This window comes from Aulonocara sp. 'chitande type north' Nkhata Bay, linkage group LG7 (assembly GCF_057382095.1).
Source record: "Aulonocara sp. 'chitande type north' Nkhata Bay isolate Kocher_YH1m ecotype deep benthic linkage group LG7, A_spYH_male_GT1.1, whole genome shotgun sequence".
Classification (NCBI taxonomy): Eukaryota; Metazoa; Chordata; class Actinopteri; order Cichliformes; family Cichlidae; genus Aulonocara; species Aulonocara sp. 'chitande type north' Nkhata Bay.
Genome location: NC_141350.1, coordinates 38,523,796 through 38,549,842, shown reverse-complemented (window position 1 = coordinate 38,549,842; position 26,047 = coordinate 38,523,796). Strand labels below are relative to the sequence as shown.

Sequence of the window (26,047 nt, the reverse complement as noted above, 5' to 3'; positions counted from 1 at the left end):
TAACATGGGAGCTTTACTCCTATCTGTTTGGTGAAAGGGGGTTGAGAAGGTGGGGGTGGGTCGCCTGTAAAACATCTTCATGGTCAGAATACTACACCAGCCTGAAATACTGACGGCCTACAATACATTTAGATAGATATTAGGAGAAGGGGGGAGAGAGAGCAGTGGATACATGAGGTAGAATGGGTAAATGGATTGATAGATGAGCCATGGGGGAGAAGAGAGTCATCAACAGAAATGGAAAGAGAGAGTCATGGCTGGCGTCCATTAGTTCTGTTTTCCACAGCAAGGGATTTTCTTTTTTTTTCTTTTTTAAAATTTCCATTGTCATCAATTATCCAGCATCACCAGGCAAGGGTTGGATTTTAAACAAAGCTAATGAGAAAACAGCTAAAAAAAACAATGATACGGTAGGTGATGACATTTACAGAACAGCCACAATCCCACTATTTATACATGCACAAAAATATGTTGAGTTCTGGCTTCTTGGCCACTATTGATTCTACTAATATCCTTGCTCTTATTCTGCTTTGAGGTGTTTTGAGCCACAATATCATATTGATGAAAACTGAACAGCATTGAAAACCTGAAGCTTAATAAGCTATGTATTTGATCTGAGAATTCAGCACTGCATACAAAGCGAGAGCAAGTTAGCAAGATCCCAAAAGATGCAATTGTGTTTTTGAGGTCAACGAAACTGTTAAAATGAAAAAGTAAATGTTTTCCAAAACAGCAGTTAATGAAACTGTAATGTTATGAGACTGTGTGAATGCATAGAGGAAACAGAACTATCAGTTTAATTTAAAAAAAAAATATTCATCTGCGATAATGAATCCAGAGTTTTAAAGGCTTTTTAAAAAAATCTGAATATCCTGGAGATTCTTTACAAATAACAGCCTGGAGTTGTTAGTAGGGTAGATGCCTAATGTTAAGTCTAGTTTCTGGAAGAGTTTGTGTGTGTGCTTTGAGTCAAAACATCTATGACATTTCTGCTGTGCTTTGTCCACATAGGAAACAGATACTGAATGTCTTTTGGTGTTCAGCCTGCTGACACTCATTTAGGTCATGTACAGCTGTGGTGTGATGTTATAGCATGACCTACGTTTTACAGTGGTCAAAGTCGTAATTTGATTCCATAGCGTTATTTTTACTTTTTCTTGGTGATGTCACCATGTAACTCACCTGACCTTATACGGTTGTGTACCTTCATGTGGTTGTGCTTTGACTTTTACCTGACTTTGTCTCTGTGTGGCTTTATTCTGTTGTCATAGTGCGATTAGCTAGTTATGGTTTGTGCTGACGGCTTATTGCTGTATTAGAAAAGGACAGAAGAGCCTTTGGGACAGTTTGCATCACAGTGTGTCCTTGGACCATGCAGACGTTCACACATTGTCACATATAAAGCTGCACACACACACACACAAAAACACACAAATAGTCACACATAAGAACTTACACATGGTTATATTCTTACATACATATGTGAGATATCCACATGTGAAAGGACCATGTTTTTATGAGCCCTTCCTTTCAGCTAGAGCAGGAAATTGAATGTCCAGCAGCTTAGGCTGTTAATTAACATTTATGGCTCTAGATGACCGTTAGACTGGCTGTCACAGCCTTTACATCAAACCAGCTGGGGTATAAAAATTCAATCTCTATCCCTGACTCTATGCCAAAGTAATGATGGCAGATCATGATGTTGATTTGTTTTATAATTTTAAACTACACTGCACTGATCCCCTTTGGGGACACAATATTTGTTTGTCCTTTTATGCACAGGATGTCTGTGGAATACTTTTAAGGCATGCAGATATTTTGTTAAATCCCACAGACTAATTGCACGAGGGATTTAACGTTGGTCTCCTTCTGTCCGTTCAGTTGCTTTCTATGCTTCTGCTGAAGAAAAATCAGTTTTCACAGTAATTAATAAGTATTTACACAAATGTTAAAGATGAAAAATAAAATCTAGTAACAAATACATAAAACTTCTAACCATTAAATGAACTTATATGCATGTATATATTGTTTTTTTATACCACCAACATGAAATCCTGTCATTAATAAGGCCTGTCCAAATGGATGAATATGCTTGTGTTCTTAAAACTGTGCTAACAGTTAATTAAACACTTGATCATTTAACTATGTTTTTTAATAATTTTTTTATTTCTGCATTATGCTAGGGCACAGCTAAGCATTATAAAAAGGCTTCACACACTTTTTCTTACTTCTTTGATTCCTTCATAATGTTTTTTTTCTTTCTCTCCTGCTTTAAACTCTTTCATTTCTCATCTGTTCTCAGCCCACACAGTGGTCTATATTCCTTACAGCCGGGCCTGGCTTTCACAACTGAAACATTGATTAAATACAAGTCACGGTGAGAGACAGTTTGTTTCTGACAGTTACAGCGTAGAGTAAGACTTAGGAACTGGGAGCAAGTAAACCAGCATCCTGATCGATGGTCATCGACATGGCAACAAACAGCTTACTTAGGTAGACTGGGAGGAACCTCTACTTGCACAAAATGTTTGTATTTAAAATGTTTGTGTAATTGACAAAAACCTGCACAAGTATACATTAGTCCCTTCATTGAAAACTTCTAAATCAGTGTCGAATCTGTGACAAAACCTGATCAAAATTACTTATTTACTTTAGTGTCATTGCTACAGCCTCATTCACATCTGCGTCTGCACCGCCTATCACATGTACAGTATACACGCACGCATGAGCGCATGGGCACACGCACAGCAATACACAAATAGACATCAGACTCAATTCCTGTCACAGTCTGCCAATCTTCCAATAGTGTTTTGACCGCTTTTCCCTGGTCAAACTGTGTGTGAGCTGCATTTGTGTTGATATGTCACCGTGTATGTGTGTTAGTGTTCTGACAGCCACAGATAAGGTGGCAGTTATCTTATCATGCTGAGCCAACCTACTCTAACCCTCACAAACCTCAGGTGTCAGCATGTTGGCTTTTCACGAAGCACACTCCCCCACCACCATAACTCCATTTTCATGTCAATTTCACACCATTTTGCTCTCTGTCTCTGCCTTCCCTCCCCTCAGTCTTTATCTCTTGATTTCCCTCCTCATTCCTTTGTGATAGGCATTTAAGCCCGTTTTAGTCCAGTTTGCTCTTCTGTTCTCCCTTCATCTCTCCCATTTGATCTTTCTTGCTATCCATCTACTTGGCCTTGTGATCAATGTCTTCTATCACTCGCCAAGTTTTGACAACATTTGCTGTCTTGCTTTCCTTTTTTTTTGCCCTTTTGCCTCTGCACTTTGCCTACATCCTAGGCTTGTTTTTAAGCTTATTTCATCTTCCTTTCTTGATTCTTCCATTTTTGTATCTTGCTTTCTCTTTACCACTAACCCTTCGCTCTCACAGTTCTCTCAGTGTCTAGAAGAGGTGAAAATTTACTTTAACATTGCTAGATAACCCCAGTTATTCTCAGTGTCTTTCTCATTGCCTTCCATACCTTCCACTCTGTTTTCAACACATTTTCATCCAGTCCTTTATTCACGGCTCAGTAGAGATGACAGCCTTTTATTATCAGTCTGCCAGTCATTTCACCATTTTCTAACTACCTTCTCTCCTTCTCTGTATCTCTTCTTTTCCCGTATTAGATGCCGTCATTCTTTGGTCTGCCAAGCTTCCCAGTCACCATTGTAGTCCTCTGGGCAAACCACCTTATCTAATTATTTAATTTTACTTTATTTTTATTTTATTATTTTTTTGTCTCAAAGGGTTTCAGTGCAATCAGCTAGCAGGCAGTTAAAAGGTGGCTCAATCAATGAAAGTAGTGGTTTGAGAGAACGAAAGCAAAATCAAGTACACTATTCAACATAAAAAGAGAGTATTATTACTGTAACATAAAAAATATTTAAGATAGTTTTTACATTCATATTTAAAACGGCTGTAACAGACTTTTTCTTTCAGTTAATTTTATCTTTTAATTTAGCATTTCATTTTACCTCATACCTTACCTCTCTTTACTCCCTGCTCACTTGTATTCCCGTCTTGTATGCCATATTTCATGGTGCACTCTCAATAATGAGAGTAGAGTATCAACTGAACTTGCTTCTGGGGTTTCTATCGTCTGTCTTTGCCCATTTTTAATTACTTTGAACATTTCCAATTGATTTTATCAACTTGACCCACAGTAAAATTATCACTTTCTGACTGGTAATATTGTTCATGCAAAACTGAGGCTGGAATATGAAGAGGTTACACCTGGCGAACTTGTTAGTACACCGGGTTCATTCCTATAAGAAAATGTAAAGGAATTATCAATAAGGAATACGTAACGTTAATAATGGTACAATGCCTGTCTGTATGTACTTCTGACATACATAAATATTTATCTTTTTCAAATAGCTTAAATTTAAATAGGTTTGATGTTTAAATCTAACACATTTTATGACACTGACAGAAACCTGCTCTTATAGGCCATAAGCCATACGTCTTCCCAGCTTTCTTGACATTTACACATTTTCTTATTCTTTAAGCAATCATTCTATTTTTGCTGTTTCAAAAGCACTCTTTAAATGAAGCCCTTCTCAATTATGAATAGTGTCTTTGTTTGCATTATGGTAAATTATAAATGGACTAATTTTATAGTACTTTTCTGCTTTTACCGGGCACTCAAATTACTTTTATTTTATGCCTTTAAATGCCAGCCTATCATGTATACACTCAGTCTTCAATGGATCCATTGGGAGTAATTTGGGGTTAGGTATCTAGCCCAACAAGACTGCAATTAGTATAGAAACTGCTTCATCTGCAGATTCAGTATCCATACATGTGCAACACTCAAAGTCAACTCTACAGTAATGTTCAAACAAGTTATTAAAAAAGGTAAAGACTATGGATTGTTATTTCATTGAAATGTAAGTAATTATTAACATTTTTTTTAATAAAGTCTTGCCCAGCAATAGTCCACCATAGTCTACTTGCCTACTTATAAATCTGAAAACCCGTAGCAATGACATACCTAACCAGATATCCATGAGTCAGCTCTGGAAAAAAAAAAGCTAAATAAAATAAAATAAAATAATTTTCAATAAAAGGTTTACTTTTTTAATTAAATGTTGAGACATATGATCATTCAACTACCATATCAAGTCAAAATTTTACTATTTTAACGTCTACTAATTGCAAAATTGATTTAAATTTATGAGAAAAAGCAAAAGCCTTGGGCCATCTGTTATGGGCTGGCAGGAAATCAAAAGCTGATTTTCTGTCATGTACAGTGCTGCTCTCTTTTCCATAATTCTGTTTTTGTCATGTCTACTAACAAGAAATCATTTATAGTGTGCAAAGCAGCTTTCCTCTCTTAAATCACTTAATTAACTTGACTACTGTAGGTGGAGTGAGAGTGAGGCTGACAGGTGATTGCAGCCTCAAGCCCCATGGTTGACCTCTCCTTGCTGACCATATATGTAAACCTGAAGTTAAAGACAGACACCAAGCTGCAATGAACACTGAATGTAATAAAGATGACTGAGAGACTGACACAAAGAGCCAAAAGGGAGAACGAGAACATCGTGTTTTCTTTTCTTTTGTTGAGGAAATAAACATGAAATGCAGCATGGTAAACAATGTTAATATGAAGGATGAAGGGAGAACATTTGCCGCTTCTGAACTGGCTTTCAGTGTTATCACTGTAGGTTAATTTCCAATGAAGGTCATTCAGTGAATTGGCTGTCTGTATTTCAGAAAGAAAGAAAAAAATCCTTGAGGGAAATCATTACTTTCCATTTTAGATTTATTTTCTTCTTGCTGTTTTTTTGCTCCTGATTAAATAAATTAGATTATTCTCATCAGATGCAAATTCCCAACTTGCATGCAGTTCACTAAAAGTCACATTAAGCATTTCTTATTGAGCTAGGTGACTAACTAGTTAGGTTGTGACACTAAATGAGAAACAAAACAAAACAAAAGCTGTATAGGAGCTGGTTTGCTTGTCACCCCTCCTTCTGTGTCCATCTTTTTCTATGTTCGTGCAGTCTATGGCTGAGCGCCCTCTCCACCCTGTTTTGTAGTGGGATAATAAACAATGGCCTTTTTCTGCTCTCCCTCAGTCCTCTTCATTTTCATCAGAGTACAGTATGACAATAAGACCCCTACCCATTATTTAGAACAGGCAGACAGAACATGATCCAAGATGAAGCATCTGCTGCAGTGATGTCAGATGACAGTTATGAAGCAGATTATAAGGCTTATAGCCTGAACTCACTGCCTCCAGTTCCCTCTCCTAACATCTTAACTATGCAATCCTTGCGTCTTTCACTGCAGGCTTCTTATGAGTTTTTTAACTTTATTTTTTTTGGTCTATTTTGTTTGTTTGGGTTTTTTTGTTAGTTTCCTTTAATTTGCATTCAAGATGATCTGAAATGTCGCCTCACTGCTCTGTCATAACTACACAATGAAAATTGTCACAAATACACCTGTGAATTTTTTTTTCTAAACCCCAGACAAAACCCAATTTGTTGCAACCCTCTAAAAATCCAGGGGATGTAGTGAAATAACCAATATGATTTTTGTTTGTTTAAATGTGGATCTAAAACCAATTCTGTTGTTTTTCTTGGTGAGACTTTACATATGCTGCTTCAGCTAATATGTCTTCTGTGTGTCCTTTACACAGAAGAACTTGCAATATGACATAGCATTGTCATATTGAACAGAACAAAAGTTACAAAGTCATGAATTTAATTCTGCTTTCATTACATTTTGTGGTGCTGGATGAATATAAATAATTCAATTTGATATAATTTAGATTTTTTTAAACACTCAAATGTCTGTGAAGGTTCTCAGTCACTCAAAAACAAAACACTCAAATGTAATCTGCAAATAAAATAGCAGGTCAACCTGTTGTCAGTAGGTTTACCTCCTACTATGTTCATAGCTTCTGTTGCTATATGCTCTTTTAGTCTTTATCTTCTTAATCTGAGTCCTCTGCTCGGTATTAATAGCTCTGGTTTTAGCAGAAAGAGCAGGGAAACAGAGCAGACTGAGAGAACTGAGGGATTGTTGCCTGAATTCACATTGGATTTTGTGCAATGTGCAGCTCAGCGAATCTCCTTTCAGCCCACTGATTTATAATAGCATTCAACCAATGACAGCTAAATCTTTAAATTCTCTATGTTTAGTTTAGGGTTGGTTTTTTTTCTTCTTCTGTCCTCATTTGATAGCAGTAAGATATTAATGTTAATATTTCAGATATATTTCAGTGTGGAATCAACTCCTCCTTTTATTCACCAGCTCTGTGATGGCATGTCTAGTATGTTATGAGTACTTGTTAAATAATGAAAGGAACATTTGGATCACACATGCAATCTTGATCAATGAAATACTACTGACATAAAACATGTAATACTTTGAGAACAAATAATAGTGACTGGGAATTAAAATCACCAATATGTGATTTTATATGTGAAGATATATATGTGAGTTTAGTAGTCACGGTTTTCACAGTTTTTTTTTTTTTAATATGTTTGAGCAGAACCTGATTCCTCCTAAACTTTGACCTTATTCATGAAAACTTTTTCACAAGTCATACTAAAGAAATCAGGTGATTTGATAAACACAAGCCCAGCATCTGGATAATAAATAGTCTGTACACAAGGCAAACAGTCATACTGAGAAAACTTCATGTTATAATTAAAACCTGATTTTAAGCCATGATTTTGAGGTTTTACCGTGATTTTGCTGCCCACTAAAGTGAAAATTCACCCACACCTTGATGCTTTAGAGTCAGGATTATTAAAAAGTATTAGTAAGAAGGAACTCAGATATCTCTGGCTGCTGAACCAGGGTGATCTGCTGTTATGGGGGTGTTGAAAACACACATGCTGAGTTTGTAATTATCTCTTGAGAGTCTCTCAGTTTCTCATCTATCTATTTTAATCCTTCTGCTACTGTTCTCTATTCAGCTCCTCCTTGTTTTCTCCCTCAGTCATCCTTTCTTTAATAATCACGCTTTGACTATCCACATAAATATTTTTAGTCTCTCCTGCTAAAACTGTCAACTGCACCTGGAGACCTGGTGAATTGATTACTGCTGATTTACTTTTTAAAAATATTTATCTATTTACTTATTGTTGAAGGCTGCACTTTTTGTTTTTAGTGTTATTAATGATGGTTTGTTCTTAGTGATTCTGAAATTGTTTAAAGAAAAACTGCTGAATTGGAAAAGTTCAGCTGGTGTCAAAGTCTGGAAGAAGGATACAATTAGAGAAAAAGGTTTATGTGTTTGTGTAAAGAAACAAAAACTCCAGGAGAGACTGAAATAGGGAGAGAATCAGGGGAGCAAACAAGAAGAGGTAGAGTGAGTGATGGGTACAAAGTGTGTACTTGTCTTAAAGGGGATGTTTCACATGATAACAAGTTCTGCAGCATTGCCACCAGCAACCCACTACCCCATCCTCCTTGTCCCCATGGCAAACACACACACACACACACACACACACACACACACACACACACACACACACACACACACACACACACACACACACACACACACACCTGTTATCTCTGCCTTCCCACCACCCAACCAGGCAGGCAGACAAGATTTCTGAAAATAAATAAATAACCTTCAAGAACAACAAGTTATACCGAATTCAGTTCAGTTCATCTATACCAGAAAATATTAGGAGACCGGATATCTGACAACATTTTTTAATGAACTGAAAACTAAAGGATGAAGGTAGGAAGAATAACAGTTCTGATAGGATTTATTTATGCTGCACAATTCAAGCTTTTTCATATTGTAAAGTGGACAGATGAATCCTGGCCAACAATGTTTACTGAGCAGTTGATTAAAACAGGATTTACATAGTAAGGCCATAACTTTTATTTCCGTTTCATCATTATTAAGCAAAGAGATTTTCGTTTGTTTTTATTTTAATGATATTGCAGTTCTTAATGACCAGGCATGTGCTTTGTGCTGTGTAGTGCACTGATCATCACTTTTAGTAGTATATATTAGATGTGTTAGCTTACTTAAAAAAAATCTAATAATAAATCCTCGGATGAGGTTTTTTTGTTTTTTCGAAACACTAAACCCTGCTGTACAGTAGAAATCTGCTATAAAACTTTGCAGTAATATACATCACTTAAATAAATTTGTTATTCAAATGTTGCTGCTCAACATTAGTTATACTACCTAGTTTAACCACTTTACTGTATTGGCTAAATTGTGTAGTAAGCAGTATTGCGGTAAACTTTGCAAAGATGGACGTTGCTGAACTAATGCAGTGGTATCTACAGTCGGCACTACTTTAGGTCCTGGGTAGCAGACATTATAATCAAGAGATATGGTACTGAAAGAATCCTCAAGAAATTTATGGGGGAATTTTGCAACAGTAAAGACTGTGGTACAATATATATCTTTCAAGGCTGAAAGATTTAAAACCATATTTGTGCAACGTCAGCCAACTTTTAAGTGATTTTTATCAGATTTAACTGGATATGTTCTGTAGTTTTTATGTCCCCTTGACCATTAAAATGAAAGTTAATTGAAAGAGTGCTTCAAAATAACTGCCCAAATAAGTGTCCAGAAGAGTAACAAGACTTGCTTCCTGAAGGAGTCATCAATTTGATAAAGTTCTTTAGTAACAGTTGGCTAAATCCACCTTTATACTGATTGGAAAGCAGCCACGATATCACTCATCTAGCATCTGCTGTATTCCAGAATGTAGTGAGCTAAATCCACAAAGAGCAGTAAAATACAGCAGCAACATAGGTCAGCTGGATTTGCTACACCCCACAACAGACATTATTATCTAAAATTATTTCATTTCTGATTCATTTCACCTGCTTCCCACTACACCAGAACTTAGGGTTCTTTCACCTGCTCTATCCCACTTTAACCCTTGGCTATATTATTCAAGTCACACAATAATTGTAATTTATTAACAGGAGCTCCAATTATCTTTTATTTTTTCCAATGCTCAGCATTTCACTTTTTCAAAACCACAAAATAGAAATTTTAGGGCTGAACCTCTTCACTCGTATCCATTATCTATGATTCGGCAGACTGTAATGGAGTTTGTTGTAGCTTTTATACTGGACACTAGACCACTTCATCAGAAGCATGACGTGGCTGCGGTAACAGCCGTTTTACAGCGCAGCAGATTTGGCTGATGTGCATGGCAAGTTAAATTACCATGAAGTGGAGCTAGAGTGTTTTTGTGTGTGTATCTGTGAGTGTGTCTAGCAGAATGTGAGAAGCGTGTAATAGGCTCACCTGTCTCTGCCTGCAGACTGATGGGCAGGTGGAGAAAATGAAAGCCAGATGGGAGGAAGAAGCGGTGGAGAAGGGTGGGTAGGGGGTAGATAAGACTGCAAAGACAGGATATGGTGTGGATGCATTCATATTTTATATTTTTACAAAATGGTAATGTGTCGCCTGCTTCAAACTGGAAGTGCAGTTTTAGAGTCTCTTTGGTGGGGTTTGCTAGTATTTTTAGCCGGATGTTCTACTTTTCAACAGTAATGTTTCAAATCTTTCTTTTAGATAGAGCTCACTTTTGACTGACATTGACTGTTTTTATGTATGCTTTTTTTTTGGGGGGGGGGGGGGGGGGGGGGGACTAGACTGCAAAGATAGGGATGACCTGATGATATTCTCAACCTCACCACAGATAATCACTCTTTAGAGGTTGTGACCACTTTGTCGTGTTCAAAAAGCTTAGGGAAAGGCAGGCCTAAATCCCCCCATTTTTAAATGACTGCTCAATCTCTTTAAAGATCAGATTCTCATATCTGAGAAGAGATTATACCTGATGTCAAATCCTTAACAGTGCATTTTTAGTGTATGCAGTGACTAACTCCATGTTGTTTTTGACAGGGTGAAGAGGAGGAACGTGCTGACATTTTGCCCTGTCAGAAGTAAGTTTAATTCTTGTGTGTGTGTGTGTGTGTGTGCATGCTTTCTGTAGATCAAAACTCAAATCTGACTTGTTTTCTTGCCTTTATTTACAGTTTAGCTTTATGATGCATTGTGCTGATCGTGTTTTACAAAGTGCATTTAATGTTCACCACAAACAGGCAAAAAAGCTTGTTCCCCTCTTTGTTTTCCTGCCTAACCATGTCAGTAGTGAGATTGCATCATCTCGTAAATCTGTCGTGGTGACACATGAAACTTACATCACACCACTTTGACGATGATGGTTTTGACAGTGAGCATTCAAGATTAAATCAGTCAATGTGAGTCCCATGTGGTAAAAATAATGTAAGTGTGAATATACACCTTCAGGTACTTGATGAGATGATGAATATGAAATTTTTTGGCTCTCAAGAAAAAAAATATTTGAAAAAAAAAAAAGTAATAAGCGATCCCAGTAGCTCTACTCTTTGAAAAGCTCTGGTCTGCCAGTATGGTGGTCTCTCCTTCTCTGTCAGTAGCATGTCTTCAGCTGTATCTGGTTGCTGTGGTGACATGTGTGTGTCAGCGGTAGGATGTGTGATGTGCTTGTGTGTGCGTGCGCATGGAGCGGCGGGTGTTGAAAGGACTCTGTAGAGGCAGAGTTCCCCTGTCCAGAAATTCCAGCAACACATACATGTCAGTGATCAGATACAGAAACTGTAGGTATGCAGACACTGCACACCTGCATGTATGTACACACATATATACAAGAAATACACAGACAGCACGGACACACACGTCGACAGATATCCAGATTCCATTCAGGCCAATGCCATGCATTCATACTGACAGCTAAGGACTATAAGGTTACACAGGGAAATCCGTGCCTGGAGCAATGCTTTGAACACTAATAGTATTTGTGCACACTTTTCTTCAGTCACAGAGACTTGGAACTAAAAATGTAATGTCATTGAATTAAAGTAAAGAAATGTGAGCATTCTTATTTTGTCAGAATTGTCTTAATGTCTCATAAGTGACAGATAATATTATATTGAAAATTAGCAAATGTAAATTGCTACTCATTCAGTAGCTGCAGTGAAAATGTTGTTGAAGGGCCCTTATTTAAGGACGACTTGACTATAGCTGATGAGAGAGCAGAAAGAATTGGAGATTTGCTTTCCCCAGCCACAGCTCTTTTGTGTAGGTCTTGGGATTTGAACCGAGGACACAAGCCCACACAAGCTTTACTCTTGATAAACAGGTGTAAGGCAATCCAGTTACTCAGAGACTCTCTTTTCGGCATAACTGTAATTGAGTTCAAGTTCAAGAATTAATTCTCCCTTCTGGGACATTTGGCTTGCAGCAAGCCATATCTCATGCAGGATAATCACAATAAACAAAGAGCAGTGAATATTCAGGAGACTGAGACACAGGAGACCGGAAGGTGCGTTACAGGTAAGGTTGATAATGGGAATGGAGATACAGTTGTATTTTTTTTTTTCGATAACTTGAAAACTTTCAATAAAGTGGGATGACTCCGCTCTGAGCATGTAATCCATTTATTCCATGCTATGAAGGTATTGTTATAGAATATTTTACTTTGAGCATTTATTAGTTTGGAGGCATGAAGGAAAGCTAATGAATTCATGTTACGATTTTTAGACAATGCTTCTCAGTTAGCTTGACTTGAAAGCTTGAAAAAAATAGGGGGGAGGGGGGGGGGTAATATTTTTTTTAATTTAAATATTTTGGACATGACAAGGATTTGCTTTGGTTGCTATGCTTTGTTACATCTTCACATCAGCTGTTTTCAATATTTTGTTGGAACAGTTCAAAAAAACCTTTAAAGTCCATTTATTTTCCCCGTTAAATGTCACATTTGTGGTTCCCTGTTCATTTTTCATTCGGTGAGTAACATGAGAGTTGTCTTTTTCAGATGAAAAGGGATGGCCTAGTTAAAATATATTTACATGATGGAGGTTATAACCTTTTCGAAGTTGAAATGTCACATTCCCTCTTCCTGTCTTGATAATGCTCTCTGGTCTCTTACTTTTGTGTTCAGAAACAAATGTAACTTTTACATTTGCTTGTATTTTGTAGCTTTATACACACTTTATGCAAGTTTTTGGCCATTTTCCCACTGAATGCATCTAATTTGGTTATATTGCTAAGGGGGAGTTGTCCTTCTGAAGAAATATATCTACTCAAACAGCCCACCCTTCTTTTATATTATGATGGATATCAAATACTAACTGGAAGAAACACACAAGTCCACTGCATGGTTATTGATGCTGTATTCAAAAAAGGCCTTCATGATGTACTATACACATGAGACATTGTCCACAAAACCCAGTTCTTTCATCTTTCTCTCTCTGCAAATGATTCCATTGACATGTAGGTTGGCAAATTCCTCTACACTTACGCAAGTGCATCTACCTCCTTCTGTTTAGTGCATCAGTGTGTAGGGGTGATCTGTAACGTGGGAGTGTGTTTTCATCACTGCGGGTCGTCTGGTCGTCAGAATCCCATTTACTCAGATACATGCATGTATGCGCACGCACATACACAATCAGTCTTTCCACGTGTTTGTTGTACATAGTTGAAAAGCACACTTTTTTTTTAGATCATTTCAACATTGATTTATCTACAATGTACCATGTACAGCTCCCAGATTTTTTTGCAAATGCATTTTAGCATAAAATTGACTTTGAAATTGACTTTTAGGTTTTGCAGTTGTGAGGAGGGATTTTTGAAATTATTTTTATGTCGCCTTTTTTTGTATCTTTGTGTGTTTGTGCACATCTGTGTGTGCGTGTTACCTAAGAGCCTGCTCTGTCCTAATGGATTCAAAATGACCTGAGAGCTCTTTTTAGTTCTCTCATTATGTCAAGCATCAAGAAGTGTGTTTGTTCCTTTTTAGAATAGCTAATACACTTTCATTTAGCCCACAGCAGTGCTTAATAACGTTCATTAGTTACCACTGGGTACAGGGAAATGTCACTGAGTTTTTTCAGTGTTTTAACCCAGTTTTCAGGGGGAAAAAAAGCTAGAGGAGGCTATAGAGTACACTGCAAATCTCTGTAAGCAAATTTAAAAAAATGTATCTTTAATAAGTGTAAAAAAAAAAAAAACAATTTTAATGGGAATTTAAATTACATTATATATTTGTTGTTGTTGTTTTTTTGTTTTTGTTTCATAGTGTCATTCTTATAGTGTAACTATAAATGACCCTTTACCCATTACCTTATGGCTTAACCTACTTACTCTTTATTTTTAATTCTTGCAATATCACTGGCTCTGACCTATCACTGTTGACATGGGAATGATACGGAATAAGAAATACCAATATAACAATAAGGAGTAATCCCAATTTAAATCACATTATAATGATTGTAACACATCTTTGTAAATTCCCTGTAGGTGAGTGGACCAGTCTGACTGGAAAGTTTGCATAAACTCAGGGCACTGAGTCCCAACATGTATAAGGCATCGAGAAATATTTTATACAAGTTCCACAATCATATATATTATCAATTGATCACTGAATGGGGACCTTATGACTATGTTCACCATGCATGCGTTTATTAACATATGTTTATTTAGTTTGTGCACATTCTACATTTGTTACACTACGTATTTTAACAGTCAGTGCAAATTTTGCATCTTCCCAGTGCAGTTGACTGGCTGCTGATTAATGAGAAGTTATCAAAAGCCACTAAACAAAGTCTAGAAAATAGAGCACCAGAACGCAATGTGGGGATAAGAAAAAAACAATTTGGGTGAGCATCATCATGTCATGAGACATGATTGTCATCAATATTGTTCTGGTAAATTTTCTAGTTTACTATATCCCTTCATTAAAATATTGTACCATGCATTTAAATATTTTATCATGTATGCAGTATATATTATGTATGTATATTTGTGGCGTTCAACAGGATTAGTTGATGACATTAAGAATCCCATGAGGTGTGTAATATTGTAATAAGTCGCAAACCTTTAATTTTACTCAATAAAAAAATGTTCAATTAGCCAACATTATGAGTCAAAGATGTTATTGACCAAACACATGCAAACCCATATGGAAAAGAAATAGAAAAAACTTATAAAAGACTTGCATAAGATGTGGCCTACTTCATATAGTGAATCATATAAGGCTTACATGATTTACTCATGAAAGTGGCCTCTTTCTCATTACTTTCATATATTTATTTAGTAAGTATCCAAAACATACAAGTTTCATTTATAGAATTTTTCAAGGGATCTTTTATCTGTTTTCACTCTTAAGATAAGATAAGATAAGATAAGACTTTATTGATCCCACAACGGGGAAATTTTTGCGTCACCTCAGCTCAGGTACAGATATCACAAGAAAATACAAAAATACAAATAAGTACAATCAATGAAAAAAAGTAAGATACACTATATACAATGGTAGCACACACAGTATGTGACTATGGATATAGTTGGAAATATTGAAGACATAAACTATATAGCTTGATATAGCTATTGTACCACTACTATTCCTATTTATAGACATGTACACACACACATGTACACACTAAATATACATACGTATACATATACATACATATATACCTGCACATGTCCATACACATGGAAGGTCCATTATGCATGACCTTGTATGCTTTTCATACAAGTTTCATGCAGGACAGATACAAACTTTATAAGATTTATATATATCTTTTCCATATGGGAGGGTTTGCTTAGAATACGGAATAATACTAATATAATTATTTATTATATATAAAAGCAGTGGTTTTTCAGTGTAGACATTGAATTTAATGTGATTTGAACAAAATTATGTTGCAGATACAAATTTTGGTGACCGTCAAATTATACACAGGCATGTTGAATGTGACAGGTGAAACAAACATTTTCAGAGATGAATAATTAAAAAATGAAAAGAATTTGAATTAATGATAGGTGATGTTTTTTGTGCAAATTTTCATTGAAATTTACCACCTGTTGGATACATACGACAAATATTTATGCCATAATCACAGTAAGATTATGACTTGCAGTGATTAAATGTTGCACATTGACAAGGCAAAAATTTTAAGGTCTGTGCCACTTGCCATGCTTTTGACCTAGAAATGCTGACAAGGGAGTGATAGGCCAAAGAATTGTATTAACCCAGCCGTGTCCTTACCATTGCTGACAAGAATTTTATTACTTGCCGTGCTGCTGCGTTAGACAGCTCTGAGTGGAGTGGGCTAACACTAGTGAGAGCAGTATGTCTGCTCTGTAGGATGTGATTGCTGACAAGTGAGTTTTCTTTGGTCTTAAACAATGCTGAGCAGGGATGGGTAAGGCAAGGAATAGAAACAAGTTAGCTATATCATTTCTACATGTTGACAAGGAACAGCTCTGAAATGCGCTAGTCTGCCTGCCCTTGCATCGCTGACACGACACTGGATGTTTGTTGACGAGCTGTTTGCTACTCCCCGCCCATGTCAGCATGGCTAAGGCCACATACACATCTGCCGCCTGAGAAACTTGAGCCCATCTTTCCAGCAGATATTGTTAGTGTCTGCTTGTGTATGCCCATTGACAGGGATTAGCAGCGATGTGTGAGCATAGCTCCTTGGGATGGTCTTGCTTGCTGTTGCAGGTCAATGCATGTGTGTTCTAATGTCCGTCAGTGTTAGTGTGTGATTGTGTGCATGAGTGTTTGCCAGACAGTGGGGGGTTAGGCCTGGATTGCAATAACAATGGAGAGGAATTTAAATGAGAAAAAAAAAGGGGGGGGGGGGGGGGTCAGGGAACGTTTGCAAGGAGGATGGAAAAAGCTTTGGCACTATTGTTATTCTGCCCCTTTGTCATTCTGCTTCTCCATCTCTCTATTACACATCTCTTGGTCTCTGTTCCTCACACTCCAGACTCCCAGATGTCTCATATAAGTCACTCTGTCAGCTCTTGATTTGATCCCAAACTTATTACTGTTTTTGTGATTTCACTAAACAAGTTTTGTGTTCTACCAATGCTTCCACTGTGTTGACAGAATGGGCTGATTAACTAATGATCTGCTCACTTTTGATACTACTCAGTGACTTACAGTTTTTTCTGTAGCACTGTTTGCCATCCATTGTGTTTCCTTTTCAGCAACACAAAAAGGTAATGGATTTCAGAGTTACACGATGCATGCCAGAGAAGTTGTTAGTCCCAGCAGCTGGTTAAATCCCCAACCCCAGGTGTTGGGGATTTACGTTTGCCCTCAGTTGATGTAGCACTTTCCCCCTGCCATAACATGGCTGCATAGGTCTACAGGGACACAGTAAAGTAAGAAAAGAGACAGCGATAACTTCCATACAGACGAGACAGCAGTCTGATTCCTTTTCTGACATGCAGCTGTCACAAAAATAAAAGACAAGCAATAAAAAAAATGCATTGAAGAAGTAGGGCTTTTCACATGACAGCTAAAACGTCTTACTGGGAGACATCGAGAATCTGGAACTTGCTGTCTAAAAGTTGCCGAGGGCTGGTATCAGTATAGCCACACAAAAAATAAAGACTGGCAAGACTTGTTTCGTACTTTATTATGAACTGGCTTAATGTGACCTCTCTACTTCAACACTGTGATTTCATATTCTGCTTATATATGATCAACTTGGGTACAAAATCGAGTTTTTTCCAGGACAAGCGAGTTGGAGTGACACGGACAATCGTGTAACATTTCAGGCCAACTCCAGATGGCTTTTGTACTGCAGTCCAGTTTAGTCAAGTTGCTAATACAATCTTGTACTACATATCCAAGCTTAATACACGTTCAGAATTTGTGCGACTCGGTGTGTCTGTCATATACACAGGCATACTTGCTTTCTATCCACATCTCTGTACACGCCGCCCCCACACACCCACCACCCCCACCCCTTTGCTCTGTTGCGGCTCTAATTGCGATCAATTAGGAAACTTCAGAAGGCTGAAATAGGAGCTGTGACAAGGGGCATCCGCTGAGCTGGCAGCGAGAGAGAGAGAGAGAGAGGCAGGGAGGGAAAGAGAAATGAGAAGAACGAGAATGAGTGGAGGAGGAGAGGGAAAACGGTGATATAGGAGTGGAAAGAGGCTGCGGAGGGGGGCAGGAGAGCGGAGTCCAAGTTGGTGTCGAGAGATGAGCTAATGGTAATGGCGTGATTGATGTGGCCACAGCAGCTGAAAGTCACATCGTTTTTCATGCCAGGTATTGATTCCTGACAACCTCTTGTTAGCTTTGGGGCGCAGCAGATTGGGCATGGCACAAACAGTGCCATGGTAGGGGTTTTATTCCCATCTGAAATGTATGCTGTTATACTGCTGAAAGGTGCTTTGAACAAAAGCATCTTACTCTAAATTCGGAGCATGTCAGCTGTAAAAAAAAAGACAGAGCTGCAAACTGATTTTAGTAAGGAGTTGTACTGCTGAGCATAAAATTCTGTTTTATATTTTGATTTGAATTCATGAGATTTTACATAAATAAAGGATGTGCAGGTCACGTTAGCATTACAAGTCTGTTGCTTCATATAACAGAAATATGAAATATCTACCATTATGTGTCTGGCTTTGAGAAAAGGTTTAGGCGTGTAAAGGAAATTCAAAATGTCAACACATTGGCAGTACAACTTGCAAATGTACACTGAGCTGGAGGCATTTTGGTGACAGGCTTGTGTTCAGTCACTGCAAAAGCAATCTGAGAACCCATCAGCTATATGTAGATATCTATTTGTAGAAATTTCTGCCAAAGTGACTCATGGTTAACAGTGATATTGCATTTTTAGTCCGTATATTTACCTAAAAGAAATAAAAAGTGAAAAGGTTGCATAATTATTCTGTGCATCTTGTAATTCGGTGCCTGCATCCATAACTTTCCCCCCTTTCATTAGGCAAATAAATTGGTAATTTGCTTGTCACTACACTTGTATTTTTGACAGCATTCGGATATGGGAAAAATGAAGTGCCTCTTTGCAACTTAAGCTCTTCAGAACAGCAATTCTCTTCAAGACCGTCAGGACAAAGGCAGCTGATCAAACAGAAACTGAAGTCTCAACCTTGCCTTTTTCTGATTCTCACTGTGTTTGCATATGCAATACAGACTGGGCCCTAAACATCATCTCCAAGACATTTTGGCTTGAACAGTCTTACAGAAAAACAAGGAACTTCCAGTACGAGTCAAGTATTCCCCCCCCCCCCCAGGGCAAAGCTTATAAATAGCATTATTATCCGGAAATTTTCCTTCACAGAGGCTACAGCGTACTGGTTGCCTTTAGCTTTCTGAGGCAACAGCTGAAGAATGTTTCGACCACAGCGATTCTACACGAATCATGTTATTTCACGCAGAGCTTGACTTGCAGATAAAAACAAGCTTGTTGTGAATACACTGAATGGTAATTTTTGAACAGTTTATATCACAAATATCATACTTTGTTTCTAGCCTTGAGCATGTTAAGTGTTTCCAATCTTGATTATTTTTTTTTCTTTTGTAAAAACAGAAAAAGATGTTCTTGATACATATACTAGAAGCTGAGAGCCACTGGTGTCTTGTTTAGCTGGATTGCCTTGGGGTATGCAGAGCCTTTTATCTTGTCAACCTAATGTATGTGTGCATGTGTGTAGGACAGGAAGAGAGAGAGAGAGAACAAGAGAGAGAGAGAGAGCAAGTGAGGAGATAGGCGGATCAATACTAAGCCGTCAGGAGGTCTGCTACTCCCAGAGAGAGAGGGAACAGGACACCCAGCTGAGAGTGGAGAGGGTGAAAGTAATAGACTGAGAGAGACAAAGAGTGAAGAGGAGGAAGGGGTGAAGTAAGAGTGGAGAAGGAAAAGATGGGGGCGAGATGGATGGACAGTGGAAAAGCAACAGGGAAAAGGACACGGGGATGGAAATAGGAAGGGAGAATAGATGTGGCCGGTGATAAATGAACAGATAGAAGGGACAGGAAGAACATGGGGAGAAGAATAATGTAGCTGAAAACCAGAAGAATGTGATGGAAAAGGGGTGAGGAAAAGGGCAAGTGCAGGGTTACAGTGTAAGTTACTGTTGACCCTGAAGTGCAAAACACACCGACATTTCAGAAAACTAAACTAAACACTTTGACACAAACAGCAACTGAGTATTTGTCATTGTGTTTTTGATTTGTTCTTGTTTCGAGGCTCTTTTATGTTGAACAGGTGTCCGTTTGTCTGTAAGGAACTAAGTAAAATTTAGTTACAAAAAGGGCTCTTGTTTTAAAAAAAAAAATCAAATTAGGTTATTTGTGTATTTTTGAAACTCGATCTTTGAATAATATAAAAGTACACCCCCCACCGCCGACACACACACACACACACACACACACACACACACACAAAAGATGTGATTTACAGAGATACAAGAAAAAAACAAATATTCATGTTGTGTTACAGATGTAGGGGCTCAAGAGTTGGGAGTTCGGCTTGTAATCGGAAGGTTGCCGGTTCGAGCCCCGGCTTAGACAGTCTCGGTCGTTGTGTCCTTGGGCAAGACACTTCACCTGCCGCCTACTGGTGTTGGCCAGAAGGGCCGATGGCGCGATATGGCAGCCTCGCTTCTGTCAGTCTGCCCCAGGGCAGCTGTGGCTACAACTCCACCAGTGTATGAATGTGTGTGTGAATGGGTGGATGACTGGGTGTGTAAAGCGCTTTGGGGTCCTTAGGGGGGCTCGTAAAAACGCTATACAAATACAGGCCATTTACCATTTACCATGTACAAGGGAAAAAAGTATGTACACAACAAGAGTATATTACTTGTATCTCTGTAAATCAACATCTGCTGGGATTTAAACCTTAAACTGTGACAGTGTGAGGGGTCATGCACGAGCTTCTCGTTATCCAAATTATAAAAAAAAAAGACTTGGTATTTTTAACATGCGTTTGATGCATAATTAAAGTGAAAATAAACATCAAATAAGGAAGGAAGTGAAACTGTAATGCATAAGAGCTAAAAGGTTCGACTTGACACTCATAATGAATATTTAAACCCTGGTGACCGTAACTCTTTAAATGATTCATTGTTCTCCCACATATCTATTTTTAGATCCTTTGTCTTAAAAAAAAAAATCCTGTTTCAACTCTTCATGTTCTTCTCTTTCTTCTTCTGACACATTTTTTCAGCTGCTGGTTTCATACTTTTTAAAAAAATGTCAACCATGACAGATAGCAATGACTTATTAGCCTGCCAGCTGCGAATAGAAAGAAAGACAGAAAGAAATGAAGAAAGAGAAAAGACAGGAAAAATCATCTGCAAATTATCTGTGAATATCATCAGCTGTAATTATCTATCCGCAGTGTATTTCAGCTAGTGATGATTAATATTCTTAATGGGCTCCGGGAATAGTATTATTTAATGTAGGGGAGTAAAATTGGGAATAATACACCATTATTACAAAATGAATTCGGCATGAAGAATTTCAATTGACTTTTGTTATACTTGGGCCAATAATGACCCAGGTTCCTTAATGAAAGAAATGACTGTGAGGCATAACACAGTTTTTTTTTAAATGAAGTAAAGGAACGTAATGAAACGTCTCCTCCTCACTATTGCTTTATCTGGTTTGTAACAAGCATGAAAGCAAAATGAGCATTTTATGCTTTAATATAGAATTTCAAAGGAGTCTGTATTGCTAATCAGGAGGTCAGGACAGTGGAGGAGATTACAATCAAAGATGAATTGTAAAATTGCCACATTATAGGTACAGGTAAGGATGGGTATTAAGTGATTGCGCATGGGTGGGCTTTGTTTAACTTATTGCATACTTGCAATGTAATATATGGGGAGACCCAAATAGTAAAAAACCCCAAAACGTTGTAAATCTGTGCATTTTCATGAGTTTTGATGCTAAACTGCAAGAAGATTAATGATTCCTTCATAAGCTAGGTTATCTAATATTAGACATATTCAATGATGAAGACCAACAGCCTCGTTTATAAGACAATATGCCTTTCTAACCTGCATCTCTCTTTCTATCTGAAGGTTAGGGCTCACAGGGGAGGAAAGGGATCAGGTTACACTAATGCATCATGGCTGCTGGAGGACACACACGCACACGCCTCGTCACACTCTGTCTCACCTTATCTCTCTTTCTCTTTCTCTCACGCACACACCCTTGTGTGCTGATACCCTTGTACAGGTTTAAAGCATGGCCGTGGCCTTGTGTTATTGCAAGCTGCAAGCACTCTGCCGTCTGTCTCAGGGTAAATCACTTGTCTCTAAAAATAAACTGAAGTCATATACGATCAAAAGAGGCCTGGTGGAGGTTAAACAGTGGCAGATCAGTTTATTTCAACATAAGCTCGTGTTAATGAGATTAAACTTACATTATGGGAAAACCTGAGATACAGCTTTGTACTTGTGATTTCACTCTGTGTTCAAGTGCTCATTCCTAATCTGGACAAATTGTTTTTGTTGGAAAGGAATTTCATGTCACACATCAGAGAAAAAATGGTCACTGCCATCCTGTAACTTTTTCAGTTCAATTCAATTGTATTTATACAGCCCCAAATCACAGCAACAGTCGCCTCAACGTGCTTTATATTGTAAGGTGGACCCTACAATAACATAGAGAAAAATCCAACAATCATACGACCACCTATGAGCAAGCACTTTGGCGACAGTGGGAAGGAAAACCCCCCTTTTATTAACAGGAAGAAACCTCCAGCAGAACCAGGGAGGGGCGGTCATCTGCCGCGACCGGTTGGGGTGAGAGAAGGAAGACGAGATAAAGGATAACTGTCAACTTATTTGGTGATGGTCATATGATTGTTGGGTTTTTCTCTTTTTTTTATTTTTTTTTTGGTAGGGTCTAACTTGCAATATAAAGCATCTTGAGGCGACTGTTGTTGTGATTTGGTGCTGTATAAATAAAATTGAATTGAACTGAATTGATGGGGCGATGTCAGTCAACAAGGCTCCATATTAGCAAGTATCAGAATCAGAATCGCGTTTATTGGCCATGTATATGCACAGACACATACAGGGAATTTGATTCTGGTGACTCTCAAGCACAGCAATGTAAATCACAACAATATGTAAACAGCACAATACACACACACACACACACACACACACACACACACACACACACGCTCACGTGTGTATATATACATGTACACATGCATACACATACATACACAAAGCTGTGCAAACCAACCATAAATGACAGAAATGAAATTAAGCATAGCATGAATGTATAAATGAAGTATAGATGTTCAGCTAATATATCAACTCTAAAGTACACGTTTTACACATCTTAAATTTATCAAAATGATTTTTACCTCTGTATTCCCCAATACATTATGATAATATTACTGAAATTATTAGTTCACAGTTATTTTTAGAGTTATTGACTTATAATTTTACAGGCTCTAATATAACTCCCCAGAATTTATTGGAATGAAAAGACAAAACATGCTGACCCCATATGTTCTTTATCTGCAAGTATGACGCATTTACAGCCAACAAATTGTTTATATTATATTTGTGACTTGTGTACAACTCTTGAGAAAAGCCAGCAGTTCATGTGGAGATCCAAAAAGTGCCTCTGGATTAGCAGAATGGGGTGGTGTTTCTGTTTTTAAGAAGCAGGACCAGAGGGGTGTGCTCCGATTACATGGGGATAACACTGCTCAGCCTCCCTGAGAAGATCTATGCCAGGATACTTACAGGACAGTCCTGTTAGTCAAACCTTGGATTCAGAAGGAAAACATTGTGGTCTATGTCAGGGTCTTGGAATGCTGGACCAGTGCTTTATCTTGTTGAGGATATTTGAGGATGCGTGGGAGTTTGCTCAACCAGTCTACATGTGTTTTGTGAACTTGGAGAAAACATTCTGTCATGGGAGACCCTGTGCGCGCGTGTGTGTGCGTGTGTGTGCGTGTGCGTGTGCGTGCGTGTGTGTGTGTGTGTGTGTGTGTGTGTGTTTGAGCAGAGACTTTGGGGGGAAAAGGGTATCTGGGCCGTTCAGACCCTGTAAAACTGCTGTGGGAGACTGATCTATATTGCAGGTAATAAGTCAGACCTGTCGATCCCATATGGGGCTTAGTGTGTCTGACTAAAATGCCTCTTGTGTGGTGAGATGTTCCTCAACAAGGAACCTAGAGGACACCCTGGGACAGACTGGAAAGATTGTATTTCTTAGCTGGTTTGGGAACCCCTTGGTGTCTCCCCAGGTGAGCTGGAGGATTTGGCCATGGGAGGGAAGTCTTAAACTACTGCCCCCATGACCCAGCCCCAAAGAAGCAGCAGATGAATGGTGATTCATTCTTGGGTATTTGGTTTAGTGCTGCGGGTGGTTGATTTACCATAGTAATACTAAATTACCCTAAAGAGCTAAAGAACATATCACCACATTTGCAATACAGGATCATTTCAAACCAGGTTAATTTTGATATTTCAAATTAATGAAGTCAAATGTCATACTTTGAGGTCATACATTAGCCACGACATTGTGAGTAACAACTATTTGTGATACAGGGTGATGCCTACATTATTTGGTATGTATTTTTAAGTAGTGTAGTTTACACCTCACTTCTAGTTTTTGTACTATTGTTTGTGTTTTTTTTTCAACGATTGCATTGCCATTTACCATAATAATACAAAACATATCATCTGTTTATAACATTGTGAAATTAAAAGTTTAGCTTTACTTTCAATCAGCAGTTCATTTGGATCAGAGGGAAAGAGTCAGTGTGTGTTAAAGGCCACCCCAAATTCAGCTTGCTAATAGTGCATTTCTTCTATCAGTAACGTATTCATCATCGTCCAATCCCCACTGTCGATCACTTTGTGCAACGGTTGCAGTTACCCACTGGGTCATGCAAATCGCCATGAGTGTGCGTTTGAAACTGCGTGTGCACCAGACTTAATCTCCTAATGTGGAGCCATCATTCATCCATTTAGCTGTACATTAGTTTGTTAGTCAATTACGCGCCCTTGTTGAGTCAACAGCTTGGCATTTCCATCATGTTGGTTCGTCTAAGCAAACAAACGAAGTACTCCCCTTGGACTTATGGAGATGTTACAAGAAGACTTTTCAGTATTCTTATTTTCATTTTTAGTATTAACACAATAATCCGTTTCACTATGAATTGGTCCGTCTCAGTGAAAGCACCTTGGTGTGAAGTCCATTTATAGTTCAAACACACTGGGAAACACTTTCACATTCTCATTCAGCTGGTAAAAACCTATAAATGACTTTCCATGAAATTTCCACTGGAACACTGGTCACTTCTTAATAGTAAAGGTCAACGGTGAAAGTGCAGAAGGATTATGTTCTCTCTGAATGTCATTCTTTCCCTTATATACATGTGCACACACATGCACAGACACACACACGCGCATTCTCTCTCACACACTCACACACTTTCGCTCTCTCTCCCAAGTCTAGTGATAGGGCCTTATTGTGTGAGCCAGAGGAAATGCAGACACAGCAGAGGACAAGCCATCCATTGATCTGAGTATAGACTCGTCTCGTTCTCAGCCTCTTTTCTCCCTTCTCTCGAGCTGCTACCCCGCACTGTCTCTGCCTTTCCAACCCATTGCAACCCCTTGTTTTTCTCTGCTCTTTGTGTTATCTGCACTCCACTGTCCTACACATATATATTTTTTGTCACCCTATGATCGACCACCCTCTGTGTCTCTATATTATCACCTTCTATCTGTAGGCCATTTCTACTGCTTTTGTAGCTACTTGCCTTCTTGGACTAACCATGCTTTCTCCCACACTCTTGTCTTTATTTCTTTTTATTCCAAAAATAATCTATCTCTTTGCTCTTCCCTTCACTCAGCTTCACCTTCTATATATATATATATATATATATTCCCACTAATCCTTATTTCCTCATGTTTCATTATTTTTTTAAGGTAATATTCAGGTGAAGTCTGCAAGTTAAAAAAGAAAACAAAAAACAAAACAGAAAGTAGTACACAAGAGGAGGAAATACAAAGTTAAATGCTTGACTGAGGAGGAAGTAAGGAAGTGGCAGAAATAGACAAAGAAAATGAGAAGAGGAATCTATCTGTGAAGAAAGGAAACATAACATGCTATGGAGATAAAGGAAGAACAATTAAAATAACGAAAGAAGTAGAAGAAAGGACAGAAGAAAGAACACCTGATGAGAAGCGGTAGTTCAAATGTCTTGGAGCTATGCCAGTAAAACCAA

At 38.1% G+C, this 26,047-nt stretch overlaps 1 protein-coding gene across 1 annotated transcript in view; it reads left to right on the top strand.

The window, feature by feature from the left end:
* The window catches only part of cntfr (ciliary neurotrophic factor receptor), a 228,182-nt gene that overhangs the window by 22,282 nt on the left and 179,853 nt on the right, over nt 1-26,047 (top strand). Inside the window, exon 2 of the mRNA XM_086300304.1 lies at nt 10,860-10,900. The gene's annotated coding sequence lies outside the window, so the exon portion shown is untranslated. The remainder of the gene's footprint in view (nt 1-10,859; nt 10,901-26,047) is intronic.